The following is an 18,888-nucleotide window of genomic DNA, read 5'->3' on the forward strand; positions in this document are numbered from 1 at the left end:
AAGCAGTTGGTTGAAGATAGCCGTCACAGCTGCAGGCAGATTTTTGGGGTCAACCGATTCGGGAATCCCCCGTATACGTATGTTGTTGCGGCGACTGCGGTTTTCGAGGTCGTCCTGTTGGTATGAGAGCTGCTGAAGCAGGACAGTGTGAGTATTGAGGATCCGATCATGCGATTGTACGGTGTCCCGCAGGCCATCCATTGTGCTATCCACATCATCAAAACGCACCCCCACATCTTTTCTCAGGTCAGAGATCTCCTTTCGGTACGTTTCCTCGATCCGGAGTACACAATGTTCAAAGTCAGCTTTGGTGGGTAGGGACCTCATGTAGCTGTGCAGGGATCTAATCTGTGATTCCATGTCCCATCCATCCCCTGAACCTAGGGAGGCATTAGAGCGGCTTCTGGTAAGCCTGGGGGAGAGGGCAGAGTCCTCAGAGTGTGAAAGCAGACTGTGGGGTCTCACCTGAGACTGCAGAGCTGATTCAGAGCGTGCCGGGGATGGAGGGGCCGGCGTCCCCTTGGATGCCGGTCGGTGCTGTGAGGACGACCGACCATGGCCAAAATAATCATCGAGATCCCCTCCCGGGTGACGGCTATTACCGCTCTTGTGTGCTTTGGGCTTGTCTTTCCCCATGGTGCTGTGAATAGCCGGTTTACTGTCCGAAATAAGGGCCGTGGGGCCGGGGGAGCCAGGAGCTGAGCGTAGGCCCGACCTACCTCTCCATACGTGGGGGCAGGCCCTCACAGGTGAAAGTCCAGATCATTCAGGAGGGACGTGCATAAATCAAAACGTGGTCCTATAGGTACAGACTTGAGGTAAAGCAAGGCGACCTTCGCCGTAGTAATTCAGAGAGGTATAGTGACGTATAATCTGAGAGAATGAAAGGATGATCCAGGTAAAAGGAATGTAAAGTGGTCAGTCTCCTGCTGCAGTAGAGTAAATGAGTATACCAAGGTGTCCAGAGCTGAGTCTGTGTGCAGAGGGCTGCAGGGGATGCCTGGAGCAAGGATGCCTGGAGTAGTGGACCAGAAGAGCAGGCTGGGGTCACAAACAGAGGTGGATGGAGAACCACAAGCAGGGGGACAAGTCAATTAAAACAATCCTCCTTGGTGGGGGTGGGCAATCAGGCCTGAGCTGACAGGCAAACCGCAGGAGTGGGCCAGAACATCCGCGGAGCACGTGCCCGGGCAGCAGCCGTAGGAAATCCCGGGGATCTTCAGGCCTCAGTAGGCCGCACTAGGCCGGAGCCGGCCGCGGGGCCCCCCCGGGGAGCCACGGGGGTCACAGGGGTCCGAAACCACCCCAATTACGATCCGGGCGGGGGGGGGGATAGCTGGAGAGGACCGATGACAGCCCCTTACCTCACCCGCCGGCGTGGCTCCGGAGGTCTCGGGCGATCCCGGAGGCCCAAGATGGCGGCGGCCGGCGGAGAGACAAACTACGGATCCAGGCGGCTGGGAGCCCCAATTCCGGGGAAAATCGTCTGGGATCCCTCGGCGGCACAGCGCGGTCCGGGCAGAGCGAGTGGTTCGGCAGACAGTGCACAAATAAAGGTGGATGGCGACGGATAGCTCCGTGAGCGGCAGGAGCTCCTCAGCTACACGTCCGTCGCCATTCACGTCAGGCCACGCCCCCCCCCGTTATCGTATTTTAGAGGTGGCAGTCGGCTCTCTTGTAATACTAGCTGCTCGATTGCTATTACAAGCAGTAGGAGTGGACACCCCCCCCCCCCCCCCCCCGCGGCCTTCCATTGCTCTTTCGGGCTCTCCCGTCCCATCAGGGGAGACACGAGTGACCAGTTAGCCAAGCAAAGCCAGGATCAGCTTTGCTCGGCTGTTCGCAACAGTAAACCGGAAGTGATGACATAACATCACTTGCGGTTTACTTGGAAACCATCAGAGTCAGGTTTTAAAAATTGAAAGCATTAAAAAAAAACACTGATATTGGTGTTTTGAATGCTTTTAAAGTGGAAGTAAACCCTTCTATCGTTTTCAGTCAAGGAAGCTGCCATCTTGGCCTCTAATGATTCTTCAACTGCCATAATGCTGCACATGTGATCAGTTATGAAACCAGCCATTGGATGGTTTGAAAGTTTGGTTGAGAGCACAACCAATGTGAAAGTTAGCATTTCCAGCATGCCGGGAATGTAAGTGTTTTTTGAAACTGTTTACTCCCGCTTTAAGTGCAGTGGAGAGTTTTAGGGTCTTATAGACCCCAGAACTCTCCATAAAGAGTACCTATCATATACCCATTGCTGTCACAAGGATGGTTACATTTCTTGTGACAGCAATAAAAGTGATAAAAAATAAATAAAAATAAAGCAACAGTTTAAAAAAAAAATTAATAAATAAAAATAAATGAATAATAAAAAAAAGAAATTACAGTGCCTCCGTCCTCCCATCCTCGCACCAAAGGTGAACACACGTGTCGGTCCTGCATGCATGCAAACAGTGATTTCCCCACACATGTGAGGTATCATCGCAAATGTCAGATCATACGCAGTAATTCTATATTCGGCACTTGGACGAATCACGATTCAGGGTATGATGAGGACGCCGCAGCTGTTCACTGTGAACGGCTGCAGCTTCCCCATCAGACCCTGAGACAAGAACGGTATATCGCAGTTGGGGTCGGACAAATTTAGACAGCGGGGGGAATTTTAGTTTCAGTCTTGCTTAGGGAGCGGCACAAAGCCAAAATATACCTCCGCCTTCATCTCATGGTCTCGTTGGTCAATATTGAGTTTATGTGCTAGAACAGTGATCTTCAAACTGCGACACGCGGGCCATATTTCTCCCACTGACACCAACAATGGGGCACTATTCCTTCTACTGACACCAAAGATGGAAGCGCTATTCCTATCACAGATCCCAATGATGGGGATTATTCTTCCCACTGATACCAACAATGGGGCATTACTCTCCCCACTGATACCAATGATGGGGCAATATCAAACCCACTGATACCAACGATGTTGATTATACTTCCCTCTAATACCAATACCTCCTACTGTCCACAGGCAGTATGTAGGCATTTTCTACTCCCACGGGCCACAATCCGTCCCCCCTAAAGTCCGAAGGACAATAAACTGGCCTTTTGCTTAGAAAGCTTGGAAACCACTGTAATAGACCTAAAAATTTTGCTGGAAGATTGCATAATAGAATGCGTAAATAAACTGCACCTGTACCTGAAGATGCCTACTATACAGAATGTAAGTTAGCTTACCATCTTGATAGAGTCCACAAGTAGGCTTTAACAAAATTTCCAAGGCCCTTTAATAAATGGCTCTAACAGACAAGTGTATTTTTTTAAATTTTTTTATTCTGTATTTAGAAGATTCAACAAGGTCACAAATATACCTATAGCAATTGACACTGTTAATATCAGATATAAGTATACAATAACCAAATGTGTACAGGTCATTGGTCAAACCGTGTCTCCTTAGATAGAAAGGGGTCGGCTTTATAATCACAACACCTGGTAGATATAAAGCGAGCAATCAGGTATGTCTAGTAAAGTAGTATCGGAGACAGAAAATGCAATTATATATTGCTATAGTTTAGTCATTGACACCGTTTTTTTTTTTTTTTTTATATGTAACAAAGCAAAACAAATATAGGTAAAATAACTTGGCATGTGGGTAATTAAACCTGAGGGAGGCAATCAAGGGAATTTGTAGAACTGGTAAGTCCTACATTTAAGTAGGAAGTACATGGGGGTCAAGAAAAAAAAGGGGCTAAGGAAGGTGGTGATCAATAACGGGAGAGGAACTATGGTAATGAAGGGAGTATGGAGAAAGAAAGCGAGGGAAAGAGAAAAAAAAGGTGCATCTATTTTTATTCAAATTAGGAATCACACCTTCTCCTCCTGCTGTTGATATGTGTGGTAGCATGATCTGAAAGTAGGAGAGGCACAGAAAATAAATTATTCTGGCAATCTGATATTATAAAGACCTGTCAGGTCTTTAAAAAATTCCCAGTGGTATGTCTATGTAATAGAAGAGGTAGTCTACCCACCTCGCTGGAAGCCCCATGTCTCCTACCTAGCCTTCATTCCTGTGCTGTAGTCTCTTGAAGATTCTTCAGCATTTTACAAGAACATTGGATGCCTATGTGCCCCTCTGTGCCCTGTGGTTCCATCCTACAAACCCCTAAGTCAGCATAGGACTAGGCAATGGCATAGGAGGAAGGAGTTGACAATATATATGCAGTATCTCACAATAGTGAGTACACACCTCAATTTTTGTAAATATTTTATTATATATTTTCATGTGACAAAACTGAAGAAATGACACTTTGCTACAATGTAAAGTAGTGAGTGTACAGCTTGTATAACAGTGTAATTTTGCTGTCCCCTCAAAATAACTCAACACATTAATGTCTAAACCATTGGCAACAAAAGTGAGTATACCCTCAAGTGAAAATGTTCAAATTGGGCTCAATTAGCCATTTTCCCTCCCTGATGTCATGTGACTCATTGGTGTTACAAGGTTTCAGGTGTGAATGGGGAGCAGTGTGAATAGGGTGTGTTAAATTTGGTGTTCTCACTCTCACTCTCTCATACTGGTCACTGGAAGTTCAATATGGCACCTCATGGCAAAGAACTCTCTGAGGATCTGAAAAAAATAATTGTTGCTCTACATAAAGATGGCCTAAGCTATAAGAAGATTGCCGAGACCCTGAAACTGAGCTGCAGCATGGTGGCAGTTTAACAGGACAGGTCCCCTCAGAACAGGCCTCGCCATAGTCGACCAAAGAAGTGTGCTCAGCGTCATATCCAGAGGTTGTCTTTGGGAAATAAACGTATGAGTGCTGCCAGCATTGCTACAGAGGTTGAAGGGGTGGGCGGTCAGCCTGTCAGTGCTCATACCATAAGCCGCACACTGCATCAAATTGGTCTGCATGGCTGTAGTCCCAGAAGGAAGCCTCTTCTAAAGATGATTCACAAGAAAGCCCGGAAACAGTTTGCTGAAGACAAGCAAACTTAAGGACATGGATTACTGGAACCATGTCCTGTGGTCTGATGAGACAAAGATAAACCTATTTGGTTAAGATGGTGTCAAATGTGTGCAGCAACAACCAGGTGAGGAGTACAAAGACAAGTGTGTCTTGCCTACAGTCAAGCATGGTGGTGGGAGTGTCATGGTCTGGGGCTGCATGAGTGCTGCCGGCACTGGGGAGCTACAGTTCATTGAGGGAACCATGAATGCCAACATGTACTGTGACATAATGAAGCAGAGCATGATCCCCTCCCTTCGAGACTGGGCTGCAGGGCAGTATTCCAACATGATAACAACCCCAAACACACCTCCAAGACGACCACTGCTTTGCTAAAGAAGCTGAGGATAAAGGTGGTGGACTGGCCAAGCATGTCTCCAGACCTAAACCCTATTGAGCATCTGTGGAGGAGCGCAAGGTCTCTAACATCCACCAGCTCCATGATGTCATCATGGAGGAGTGGAAGAGAACTCAAGTGGCAACCTGTGAAGCTCTAGTGAACTCCATGCCCAAGAGGGTTAAGGCAGTGCTGGAAAATAATAGTGGCCATGACAAAAAATATTAACATATTGGGCCATTGATATTGGGCCCAATTTGGACATTTTCAGTTAGGGATGTACTCACTTTTGTTGCCAGCGGTTCAGAAATTAATGGCTGTGTGTTGAGTTATTTTGAGGGGACAGCAAATTTACACTGTTATACAAGCTGTACACTCACTACTTTACATTGTGGCAAAGTGTCATTTCTTCAGTGTTGTCACATGAAAAGATATAATAAAATATTAACAAAACTGTGAGGGATGTTCTCACTTTTGTGAGATACTGTATATATACTGTGGTTCTGATGGGTGCTGGGAGTCCTATTACTGTAACACTTGCTGGCCTGATCCACTCACTGGCTAGTTTTGGACAATTTGTGGCAATTTCATGGCTTTTCACAAAGGCACCCCTGAAGAACCCAGAAGGCACCCTGGTTGAAAAAGGCTACTTTAACCCCTTAGCGCCCAGCAAAAATCCCCACCTTGACACAATAGAGCTCAGGGGTACTTCAGAAGCCATATAGGTACTATGAGCTGATATCATCAGATCTCTATCAAGACAGGAACGTTCAGCCAAGGCTGCCCTAGCAAGAATCTTCAAAGTAAACTCTGAGGAAGAGGGCATGTCCCTCAAAACATGTCAGCGGACCTTGAGTGTTACAGCTTCTGGATAACCCTTCTGTCTTATGGGTTTTGTACTACGCTTTTATAGCTCGGCTTTTTTTGAGTATGCACTCATTTGTTGTATTTATTAAATGAAGACGGTAATGTACTGGGCCTTTGCACCCTTTTTTTTGTTTGCCTATGCCTTAATACCCATAGTACACTTTTGCATAGGCCTAGTCCTAACCTTGGTCTGGGTGACAGCTCCCAAAGTCAAACTGGATACTTGGGGCCCATGTTACGTGTGTTACCTGAAGGGGTCACCTCATACCATCAGGAGGGTGACTTTGTTCCTCCAACCACGACCCTCTCTGCTGCCGACCAGGTTTGCACAAAACCTTTAAGTTAACTTGACACCACACTTAACTGAATGTGACTCTCTCTACCTTTAGTAATGCAGTCCCTTACTCCACTGAGACATAAATGAGGCCAGGATTGGCTTGCTTAAACTTTACTTAAACTTTTGTAATAAAAAAGGATCCACAATGTGGCATATGTTTAGTGCAACAGCACTTTAAACACTTGCCAACCGCAATATGTGTATATATATGTTGCACTTTGCAAGTGGTTTACTGGGATTATGGCTGAAGATATCAGGCATAAGCCTGGTATTGTTTTTTTAGCCAGCGGCTGGCTTTCTCTTGAAAGCGTTCCGAGCAGCTCACCAGCTCTCCTGGCGCTCACTGGTGTTTCTCGAGCTTACTGTTTCTCCTGGCTTGCCCAAGAAATGATCCCTTAAAAAAGTAGATCGTCTTTAAAGAGGGAGCCCACCCAAAAAAAAAATTATTAAAAGCCAGCAGCTACAAATACTACAGCTGCTGACTTTTAATAAATGAACACTTACCTTTCCTGGAGTCCAGCGCTGTCAGCAGCCGAGGCCGATCAATCGCTCGGCTCTCAGCTGTTGCCACCGCCATTTTCGTGAGGGAATCAGGAAGTGAAGCGTTCCCGGCTTCACTTCCTGGCTCCCTACTGCACATGCGTAAGTCGCCCAGCGCAATGAGAATGCTGATTATAGGCCAGACTCTTCCACTGGCCCTTCCCTGGCTTACACCTTACACTGCCCATATTCCCAAAGACATTGCGGGGCACCTCCCATACCTTAAATTGGCATCAGATGGGGTCATCCCAGAAGAATTGACAAAAACAGGAGGTGTCTAAAAACTTAAAGGGGAATCGTAAAATATGACATGCCTACAAGTGCCACTACTACTACTCTTTCTATTTATCTACTGATGTTACTAAACTGCAGTGCACCTGGACAGTGGAAATGTTCTCTCTGCACAGTGTGCAATACCTTCCAATGGATTTTATATATATCGCAAACTCAAGTTCTCAGATTTATTGATTGTAGTAGAAGTTGCATATGGGAACAAAATATAAAGTGACCAAATAAAGGCCATTCTGTCAGGGAATAACAAAAGGGCCGAAACATTGCATTATATTGGAGAAAGCCTCGCTCCGTTTTTATTTGTGCAGAGCATTTCCAAGTCATTAAATCCTCTGCAAGAGGGAACAGTAGTTATTGTAGGGGATGCGTAAATATTTTTTTCAAGCCTTTCCAAGTACCACAAGCCTCTACCAAGTCTTTTCTTAATACCCACATGACGATCACAGCTGCCTGCTGGGAACCGTACAGGCAAAGCCGAGATTTATAATGACAGCCTAGCTTTTTCAATGGCTGTCACTGAAGACTCATTTTAATTGTATAATCCTTCAATCTGAAGTAACCAGGTCACCCATCCATGCAGGGAAAAAATGTTCAAAGCATCAGACCTTGTAATTACAAAATAAAAATACATCGGGAGACATCGGAGGTCTTTATGGCTCCTTCATGGATTGACAGAAAAAGAAAAGCCTGTTTCTCCATAAGTCGTTGGGGCCAAACTTTGATCCTGAAGGGGAAGTTGCAGATGATTCATTCAAGCAACTGAGATATTGCAGAATATATAAAAGCTGGATCATTCACTATTCCCTCTAGAACGGGCTGATCATGTAATGAATACGTATAGATCAACTCCAGGCAGGTCTACCTAAAAGAAAAATGTTGAAAAGGGAATGTGCGAAGGGTTTACCTATATCTGGAAGTTTTGGGTGTTTCTGGGCTGAGGAAGTGGACTGGTGAGTGGAAGAGGTCCTGGTGCCCCTTCCAAGCTGAGATGGCACTCACCAGGACAGGAAGTAAGGGTAAATCTCTCAGGGACAGCAATAAAAAGCAGATTTAGGCTTTAACCTTCTCTTACATTGACAAACAGTGATTTTTATTAGACTTGTGCGCAATGGAAAATTTCATTTAGTTTCGTTGTCATTCGTAAAATACATAATTTTGTTCTGTTATATTCGTTATGTTACGTTAATACGTTTTCGGATAATTCATTATAATTCGTAGAGTGTCGAATTAATTCGTTCGTATTCATTGAAATTCGATATTTATGTATGTATAGACATTCGTTATAATGATTTGTAGTTTGAAAAGTCGTTTGCTTATTTAATCTTTTAACACACACAATGACAACGTCTCTTCTCCTCGGCTCAAATACAATACAACACCCTTCTAACTCAGTTCTCAGGAATGCACTTTGCCAGTAATCAAACCTCCGGCACAAAATTAATTAGCTGATTGGACTATAAGATTTACTTTGAGCTGACCTTTTGTTTCATTAGATCTTTAAAGAATTACCGAATCATGTCGAATTCATTCAAATTCATTCGTTATATTTGTTATTCGTTATTTTTTTATTCGGACATTCGGATGCATCCGAATGTCCGAAAGATGCAAAATTCGTCCGAAATTCGATTCGTTGCGAAACGAATTGCACAAGCCTAATTTTTATTCTGTTGCATCACTGTTGAGGAAATTAGCTTTCACTTCCTTCAGCAGTTACAGTGTTGTCATGCAAAAGATGATTAATTTCCATGTTACACCTTAAATATAGTTAACTTTTAATCCTTAGTTCACAGACTTATTTAGCCTTTAAATATTCTTCTATTCTACCCGGACGGACCTCAGAGAATTCTGAATAAAAAGCAATAGATACGTCAGTCTTCCTTTATATGGAACACTTGACATTCCTCCCAACTCCCCAAATACGTCTTCCTTAACCTCCCTCAGACATGTGTTTTTGGGTCATTGTGCAGTAGAACTGACCCAGGTCTCCTATATAGTTTGCATTAATGACATCACAGGCCTCACAGCATCAGACTAAAAAAAAATTAAAATTGTACAGTTAGACTATTAGAAGAAATAACATCATGTTCTGGGCTACTTCCAGAAATAACACTGCAAGGAAATCTACTTAGAAGACATTTATAGTAATAGTTTTCTTCTGGACTTTGGTGGTTATTAAACCTCGCAGTCAGAGTATACCAGGTGCCTCGTTTACCCCTCACCTTACACAATAGGACACTTTAGCAAAACCCAACTTCAGCCAAAGCTTCTACCATTTTGCAAAGCTAGTATTAAGTAGTTAGTCACATTCAGCTAGACTTGTTCTGTAATGTTTAAAGAATAAACACATTTTTAAAATGAGTTGAAAAGGATTAGAACACCTGTCAGGTTTTTTGCTGTCTGTGCCCCATCAAGGAGATTCATTCTATTTGTCCTGTTTACCTTTATTACCAAAATGTTGGGTTGCACCAGAACAGTAGATGGAAAACCTTCTAATGGGGACACTAGATCTAGCGAAAACCAAAGATTACCTTGCATAGGAGGGATTTCCTCTCACTTCCTGTTTTGGCTATGGTGCAGGAAGTGAAGGGAAATTTCCCCAATGGAACACAGGTGGCAAAAAAGAACTGTCAAGGAATATAACACCTTTTCCTGGCACCAACATGGCAGCATACTTGCAGTATTAGTCCTGCCTACTTCTGCCCACTGCACCTATATGCAGGAGTCTCATGCACCGGGATAAACGCTCAGGTTGCATGGGGCCTAAGGTATTTAAAAGCCTTTATTATTCATTATTATTCAGGATTTATATAGCGCCAACAGTTTACACAGCGCTTTACAGTATAAGGGCAGACAGTACAATTACAATACAATTTAATACAGGAGGAATCAGAGAGCCCTGCTTGTTAGAGCATACAATCTAAGAGGGAGGGCCAAGAGATACAAATGGTATTAACTGTGTTGGGTGGGTTGATGGAGAAAATAAATGTACAGTTGTTAGGTGGAGCCAGATAGGCTTCTCTGAAGAGATGAGTTTTCAGGGAGCATCTGATAGAGTAGGAGATAGTCGGACAGATTGAGTTAGGGAATTCCATAGGACGGGAGAGGCTCTGGAAAGTCCTGGAGGCGAGCATGGCAAGGTTACAAGGGAGGTAGAGATCAAGAGGTCTTGGGAGGAATGAAGAGAATGATATGGTTGGTATTTTGAGAGTTATGCCGCGTACACACGAGCGGACTTTTCGAGGGATTAAGTCCAACAGACTTTCGAAGGAGTTCTGACGGAGTTCTGGCAGAATTCTGACGGACTTTCAGAATGAGCGGCCTTGGCCACACACAATCACACCAAACTCCGATGGATTCGAACGTGATGACGTACGACTGGACTCGAATAAGGAAGTTCATAGCCAGTAGCCAATAGCTGCCCTAGCGTCGGTTTTAGTCAGTCGGAATAGCATACACAGGAGCGAATTTTTCGGTAGGAACTGGGTCTGGCAGAGTTCTGGCGGAAAAAATTGAAGCATGTTCCATTTCTGAAGTCTGTCAGACTTTTGTGAATCAAAAGTCCGTTGCAGCCCACACACGATCGAATAGTCTGCCGGAATCATTCCGTCAGACTTTGGATGTTGAAAAGTCCGGTCGTGTGTACGGGGCTTTAGTGATGTAGCTGGGGCCATAGTTGTGGATGGCTTTGTAAGTTATTGTTAGTATCCTAAATTTATTTGGTTGGGTGAGTGGAAGCCAGTGGGCGGATTGGCAGAGAGGGGTAGCAGATGCTGAACAGTTGGTAAGGTGGATGAGTCTAGTGGTAGCTATCATGGTGGATTGAAGGGGGGAGGTAGCCTAATTAAACGTAGTCCAATGAGGAGGGAATTGCAGTAGTCGAGGCAAGAGATAACCAGGGTGTTAACAAGGAGCTTTGTGGTGTCATTGGTTAGGTAAGGGGGTATCTTGGAGATTTTGTGGAGGTTGAGGCGGCAAGCTTTGGACAGTGATTGGTTGTGGGCCTGAAAGGAGAGTTCAGAGGCCAGAATTACACCTAGTACCTTGGCGTGGGGGGATGAGTCGATAGTTGAGCAGTTGATTCAGATTTCTTGTTTATATTTTGAATTCCAAACAGTTGATTTCCAGACAAACACAGATGAAATATATAAAATGGATCTGGTTTACATGCCAAAAGATGACATTTACAAAGCTCTGGCACATAGCACAGCTCTGTCTGGGAGGAGACTTGTATTTTCTCTACTGTGAAAAGGTATTTGCCTCCTTCCTAATTTTGTATTTTTTGGCATATTTCTCACACTTAAATGATTCAGATCTTCAAACCAATTTTAATATTACACAAAGATAGGAGTAAATCCAAGATGCAGTTTTTAAATTATTATTTCATTTATTAAGGGAAAAAAGCTGTTCAAACCTGCCTGGCCCTATGGGGAAAAGTAATTGCCCCCTCCCATGCTGAATCATGAATGAACTGTGATTAACCACATTTTTTTGGAAAGCTGAGTTACATTTCACTTGCCACACCCAGGCCTGATTATTGCCAGACCTGTTGAATTAAGAAATCACATAAATAGAAGCTGTCTGAAGTGAAGCATGCCAGCAGATCACAAAAAGCCACACATCATGCCACAATCTAAAAAAATAGATTAGAGAACAGATTAGAAACAAGAAACAAAGTAATAGAAACAAAGTAATGTACATATATCTGTCTAGGAAGGGTTTCAAAGACATTTGTAAGGCTTTGGAACTCCAGTGAACCATGGGGAGAGCCATTATCCACAAATGGAGATAACTTGGGACAGTGTTGAACCTTCCCAGGAGTAGCATAAAACCAATACAGCATTTTATAACAAGAACATCATACCAACAGTCAGACATGGTGATGGTAGCGTGATGGTCTGGGGCTGCTTTACAGCTTCAGGACCTGGGCGACTTACCATAATTGATGGAACCATGAATTCTGAGATCTACCAGAAAATCCTAAAGGAGAATGTCCGGCCATCAGTTTGTGACCTCAAGCTCAAGTGAACTTAGGTTATGCAGCAGGACAATGATCCAAAACACAACAGCAAGTCCACCTCCAGATAGTTCACACAAAGCAAAATGTAGGTTTTGGAGTGGCCTAATTAAAGCCCGGACTTAAATTCAATTGAGATGCTGTATAATGACCTTACATGGGCCGTTCATGCGGGAAAACCCTCCAGTGGGGCTGAATTAAAATAATTCTGCAAAAAAGAGTGGGTCAAAATTGCTCCACAGCATTGTGAAAGACTCATTGCCAGTTATCGCAAACACTTGATTGCAGTTGTTGCCGCCAAGGGGGGCACTAACAGTTATTAGGTTTAGGGGGCAATTACTTTTTCATAAAGCCAGGCAGGTTTGGACAGCTTTTTGCCCTAATAAATGAAACCATCATTTAAAAACTGAATTTTGTATTTACTCGGGTTATCTTTATGTAATAATAACATTTGTTTGACCACTTCCCGACCGGTGCACACCGATGTATGTCGGCAGAATGGCACGGGCAGGCAAATGGGCATACCTGTATGTCCCTTTACATTTGCCGCCGTGCCATCGCGTGCACGCCGCCTGGGACCTCCGTGAGTCCCGGGAGATGCTGGGACTGTGACATCATAAGGGGCGGGTCAACATGTGACATCACCCGGTGACCCCACCCCTTATGCCTATATAAGTCGGCGCGCAACGCATCCCTGGCATTACAGCCGGAAAAAGTGTTGTGTCAACATTGGAAGAAGAGAAGAAGAAGGAAGAAGAAGAAGAAGGCGGTGGTGACAGAGACAAATGAGAAGACCGGGCCAATGCTAGTAAAACAGCTGGAAGAAGATAGAGGAGGACCCCGGCAGAAGAACCGAAGAGCGGGAGAAGTCGGAAGAAGACCCCCGGTCGGCGACGACGACAAACTAGAAAGCCGGGCTCCTCCACTAACAAAAGAGCGGCAAAAGAGCAGAAGATAGCGGAGAAGCCCGGTGAGAAGACCCCCAAAGTCGTAAGAAGACTCCCGGAGCTGACTAATAAACTACTTTAAAAATCTGGTGAATGGGTAGGGGTACTATGTAACTTATTAAAGGGGTCTCCCAGATTCCGATAAGCCCCCCGCCCGCAGACCCAACAACCAATGGCCAAGGTTGTGTGGAAGAGGCCCTTGTCCTCATCAACATGGAGACAAGGTGCTTTGGGGTGGGGGAGCCGCGGCTGTGTGCTCTGATAAGGGTCTGGTATGGTCTTTGGGGGAGCCCCATGCCGTTTTTTTGGCGTAAGGTTCCCCTTAAAATCCATACCAGGCGACGGGGCTCGCGAGGTGTCAATCTCACCGATGGAGGCGGCGACATTGACTTCCTTTGCTAGTCCCGTCTACCTGGAGTCACGTTCAAAATGAACGGACTTTATTCCGTGTGTGGGCAAGTCCGTGCATTTGAAAAGTCCGGCGGACCTCCACCAAAAATCCGGCAGATTGTCCGCTGGATCTAGTCCACCAGAAAAGTCTGGGCGTGTGTGGGCAAGTCTGCTCATTCGGAAAGTCCAGCGAACCTCCGCTGCAAAGTCTGGCGGATTATCCACCGGACTAAGTCCGCCGGATAGTCTGATCATGTGTACGTGGAATAAGTATTAATGAATACAGAGCTTCATTTATATGTGGCTTTTGTATCTTCCTACATTTCAGGTAATCAGCATTTGCATTGTTCCCTATCAACCGATCAGATCCAAAAGTCATTTTGGTCCTGCTTTGAGTGTGATTGGTTCCTCTGCCTGAAAAATAGTTAAACTTCATGTCAAGGGTGTTTTCTTCAGTTGTTTTTTTATAAATTGCTTAGTTGCTTAAATGTCCTTGGACAGGATACAAGAAAATCTGAGCATTTGTTCTGCTGCGCATTTAAGTATATTAACATCTAATATTATCCAGGTCAATATGGTTTTCATTATTTCCCCAGCATTGACTTCCTCAATAAATCTGTCCAGCCATCTGATTATGATTTGCTGACTTGAACTCCTATCGCATCAGCCCTTGAACTTTCTGGAAGTGGTCATTGGACCAGCGGCGTCTCTGTAAAGGCATGCGTTTTTTGAGGGTACGCACATTGCTGCCGGCATGCTTTAGATTCCTTCAGTAGTTATTCCAGCCTCGCACTCCATCAATTCGCAGTTTTTGATCAGCTATGCATTGGAAAGGTCATGAATTTCTTGAGCATCCTCGCTTTGGCTGAAAGATTTGCAGTCTTTTTTATTAGGCAGTTTAAATGGGGACCAGAACAATGTAGAAACAAAGAAATTTGATAAGACACCGAGGACATCAGATCCAGATAGTCTTTTTGATATAATACAGGTGTGGCTGAAAATATCTGAACAACTGTAAAATAGATTAGACTGGGAGCTTACTGAAGTTACTTACACAGTATATGGCTGTAAAGATGACCTGTCACTTTGTGAAAACCACGATGCAAAGGAGAAGGGTGGGCAAGAGGCCAAACTGATTCTGAATCTTTCTTTATTTAAATTGAGCGGAGACTGCGAGCCAGGCCGTCAACATCAGCCTCTAACCTCACAAATACTCTTCTGGAAGAATGGTCAAACATTGCCATAGACACACTCATAAACCTTGTGGACAGGCTTCCCAGAAGAGTTGAAGCTGTTATAGCTGCAAAGGGTGGGCCAACTCAAAAATTAACCCTACGGACTGAAGCCTCGTACACTCGATCGGATTTTCGGCAGGGAATTGTGTGATGACAGACTGTTGGCCTAAAATCTGACCGTTAGTACGCTCCATCAGACAATTGTAGTCCAACTTTCCGCCAACAAATGTTGGATGGCAGGCTAGTAAATTTTCGGCGACAGTGGTCTGTTATCAGATTTTCCTATGGTGTGTACACAAGTCCATCACACAAAAGTTGAAAGTACAAGCACGCATGCTCAGAATCAATGCTCCGACATTAGCAGAAGGTGCCCAAGGGTGGCGCTCAAGAGCTGAAATTCCTTGCAGTACGTCACTACGTTTGTGTTTATTGGCTGACAATTTACTGTGTACCGTTTGTATGCAAGACAAGTTCCTGGCACAAGCCCTTTGGACAAAAGTCTGACGCTTTGTTGGCCAACAATCTGATAGTGTGTATAAGGCTGAAGACTGGGATGCCATTAAAGTTCATGTGCATGTAAAGGCAGGCATCCCAATACTTTTGGTAATATAGTGTATACGTGATTCTGCACAAAGTGCAAACTTGAAACTTATGTAACTTCTGTTTAACTAAATGCTGCTGAACCCCAGCAAGAAATGTACATCTTCCTGGTGACTGTATGACTGCCCATCTTGTAGAGCTCCCTAGGAGACCACAAGGAGGTCCTGAGCACTATAATATGGAAATAGTTACTTCAGAAACTGAAGGCATGCTTGGTCTTGCCCTCTCCCATGATTCACTGAGGATTCACTGACATTTCTTTCACAGCGATGGGCCAGCTGTGAAAGGGACAGGAACAAGTGTAGCTAGAGTTACTCAGGGTTCTATTTTTAATTAAAAAAACCCAGAGCTTTATGGCAATGGACTAAGTATGTACACATATACGCTGGCATGTTTAGGTTGCTTCATTAAGAATCGTACACACTACTAGTTTTTTTTCCATTCAACCTAGTGGGTTGAATGAAAAAAAACCCCTGACAGATCACGTTGGAGCTGCTGTGCTAACAATCCAATGTTAGTACAGCGATCTCTCCTGCTGTGCTATTGTGTTCTGACAGTGGGGTGGCCCCCCCAACGGAACACTTTGGTCAGCATTCTCAGTCAGCCATTGGCTCAGAGTGCTGGACGGGAGACTGTCAGCAGACCTTTTTCAGTCATGACCCTTCGACAGAAGCCGGATGAACGGCATAGGGCTTATTGAGCCAAGATCACAGCCCTTATTTCTGTACACCAAACCAGAAGTGCTCCTGTGTAACTACAGAATCTACAAATAAAATCTGGATTTTCCACTTATCCATAAGAATAGCTAGGCCACATACTTACCCACCTTTCATTCTCCATGTGGAAACTAACCCTAGGTCACAGTAGACTGGTACCTATAGGTGACAGAGACAAAGAGTTATCAACCAATACATTTTTCTTGTTATTAGTATAAGTAATCAAGAGTTAAAGCTGATATGATGGACTTTAACGGTACCAGTAAGGGACGTATAAACAAAATAATACTAAATGTCTTTATTACAAAGGGTTGAAAATATTTTACAAATATAAAATTATTAGAAAAATAATCAGGTATCAATGAATTAGAGATCTCTGTAATTGCAAATGTCAAGAGGTTGACGCGTTTCACATCTTTGCTTCTTCAGGACCTTATATTCCTGACTTAGAATAGAGATCCTGTTCAAAAACAGAGAGAAATACATAAATATTGTTTACAAAATTTGATCGGGCAGAGGGCCTGATAAACAACTCTACTGCCCCCAGATTGTAACCATGCCAGGGGAGACACATAAATATTGTTTACATTTGGATTGTAACTGTCAGAAACCATGAACTAGACCGAGACAGAAGTACAATTAAATCACACTTGTTTATTAATAAAAAATAAAAAGGTAAATAGTGTAAGCGTAGTCAAAGCATAGCCAGAGTCCAGTAACCGGATAGAGTAGTCAGCCAGGCCAGAGTTCAATAACCAGACTGGGTAATCAGCCAGGCCAGAAGTCAGGGATCCAAGTGGAGGAACAGCAAGCAGGATAAGGAGCCAGAAGGGATGTCAGCAAGCCAGTCTTTAAACAGGAAAGCAGGCGATGGTTTCTTGTGATGTGACCAAGGCGAAGGCAGAGAAGAAGTGAGCTGGACAGCTTTAAGTAGACAGGTCGGATGAGCATGATCAGGAACAGCTGGTAACTGTGGAGAGAGATGAGAGCTGGCAATTAGCCTACAGCTGAGCAGCCAGCCCAGAGAAGGAAGGGCTAAGCCAGCCCTGACAGTAACAGAATTAATTTCAACGTATCATCCGTATGAATAGAAAATAGCATACATGGGGACTCACATCTAGGAGGAACCCACAAAGAATGATGTGCCAAGTGTGGTGGGAGAGTGATCCAACAACCAGTGTTTTTAAACAATAAATTAATCAATATAAGTAAAACCGTCAGAAGATCATGTGATTTATTCTGAAAATGCCAGTAAGTGTGGAATAAATAAGTAAGACATGGTTTTGTAGGCTGACCATAATAATATAGTACTTACAAATGACACACATTCTATAAATCATGAGTTATGTAACCATATGATAATCTGATACATATATCTGTATTTGACACTCCATGATGAACATTAATAACTGTTGTACAAAATTACTCTATACAGAGTCACTATGTACGTTTGGATATGGATGCAACAGAAAAGTTATGGATAGTAATTCAATCCTCTTATCCTGTTCCCTTCTTGCTGTAGAGGAAAGTTCTTATACAGGCATACATGACGTGTTGGATGGTCTTGAGATGTACGATTTATAACCAGGGGACCCCTGGCATGGTTACAATCTGGGGGCAGTAGGGTTGCTTATCAGGCCCTCTGCCCGATCAAATATTGTAAACAATATTTATGTATTTCTCTCTGTTTTTGAACAGGATATGTGTTCTAACTCAAGAATCTAAGGTCCTGAAGAAGCAAAGATGTGAAACACGTCAACCTCTTGACATTTGTAATAACAGAGATCTCGAATTCATTGATACCCGTGTATTTTTCTAATGATTTTAAAATATTTTTAACCCTTTGTAATAAAGACATTTAGTATTATTTTGTTTATACGTCCCTTACTGTTACAGTTAAAGTCCATCATATCAGCTCTATCTCCCAAATAAATATATAAACTGCAACTGTCGCTAGGGTAACTGTGGTTTTCTCATTAATAATAATAGTGCACGCCCAATATAATTGGTTGATTTCATCTCATTGGATGTGTCTTGTTAGGCAATTAGCAGTTAATTTACCCTTTTAATGCTAATCTCACTCCTATCACTTCTAACATATCTTTGAAATGTGTTTTTTTTTCTTTTTTTTTACCCAAATCTTTTAATACATTACAAAGAACAGAGAAATGTTTCTAAACCTAGTAAATACATTTTTTAAGATCTTGATCTTTAAAGGTGACCATACACTGCAATCAGTTAGATCTTAAATAAAATAGATTTAGTGCAAGAGCCTGTTTGATTTCCTATAATTTGAATTAATTGTTCAAGTGCGTCTTCCTATTACCTATTTTGCCTAAATAACGAGTTGTACAGAGATTGGCCAATCTGATTGCATAGTGCATGACCATCTTAAGTGCCAAATTTGGAATGTAGATGTGCCATGACCGACTTGTATTTTCCAAATGATATTTTTTGGGCAAAACACCTTTTTTCAAGACATGCTAGAGTGATCAGGAATCTTCAAACTATGGCTCTCCAGCTGTTGCAGAACTACACATCCCATGAGGCATTGTAAAACTCTGACATTCACAGACATGCCTAGGCATGATTCTAGTTCCTGAACAAGTGGAGG

This window comes from Lithobates pipiens, unplaced genomic scaffold, assembly GCF_037356315.1.
Source record: "Lithobates pipiens isolate NorthernLeopardFrog02 unplaced genomic scaffold, aLitPip1_a1.2 Scaffold_23, whole genome shotgun sequence".
In the NCBI taxonomy this organism is placed as follows: Eukaryota; Metazoa; Chordata; class Amphibia; order Anura; family Ranidae; genus Lithobates; species Lithobates pipiens.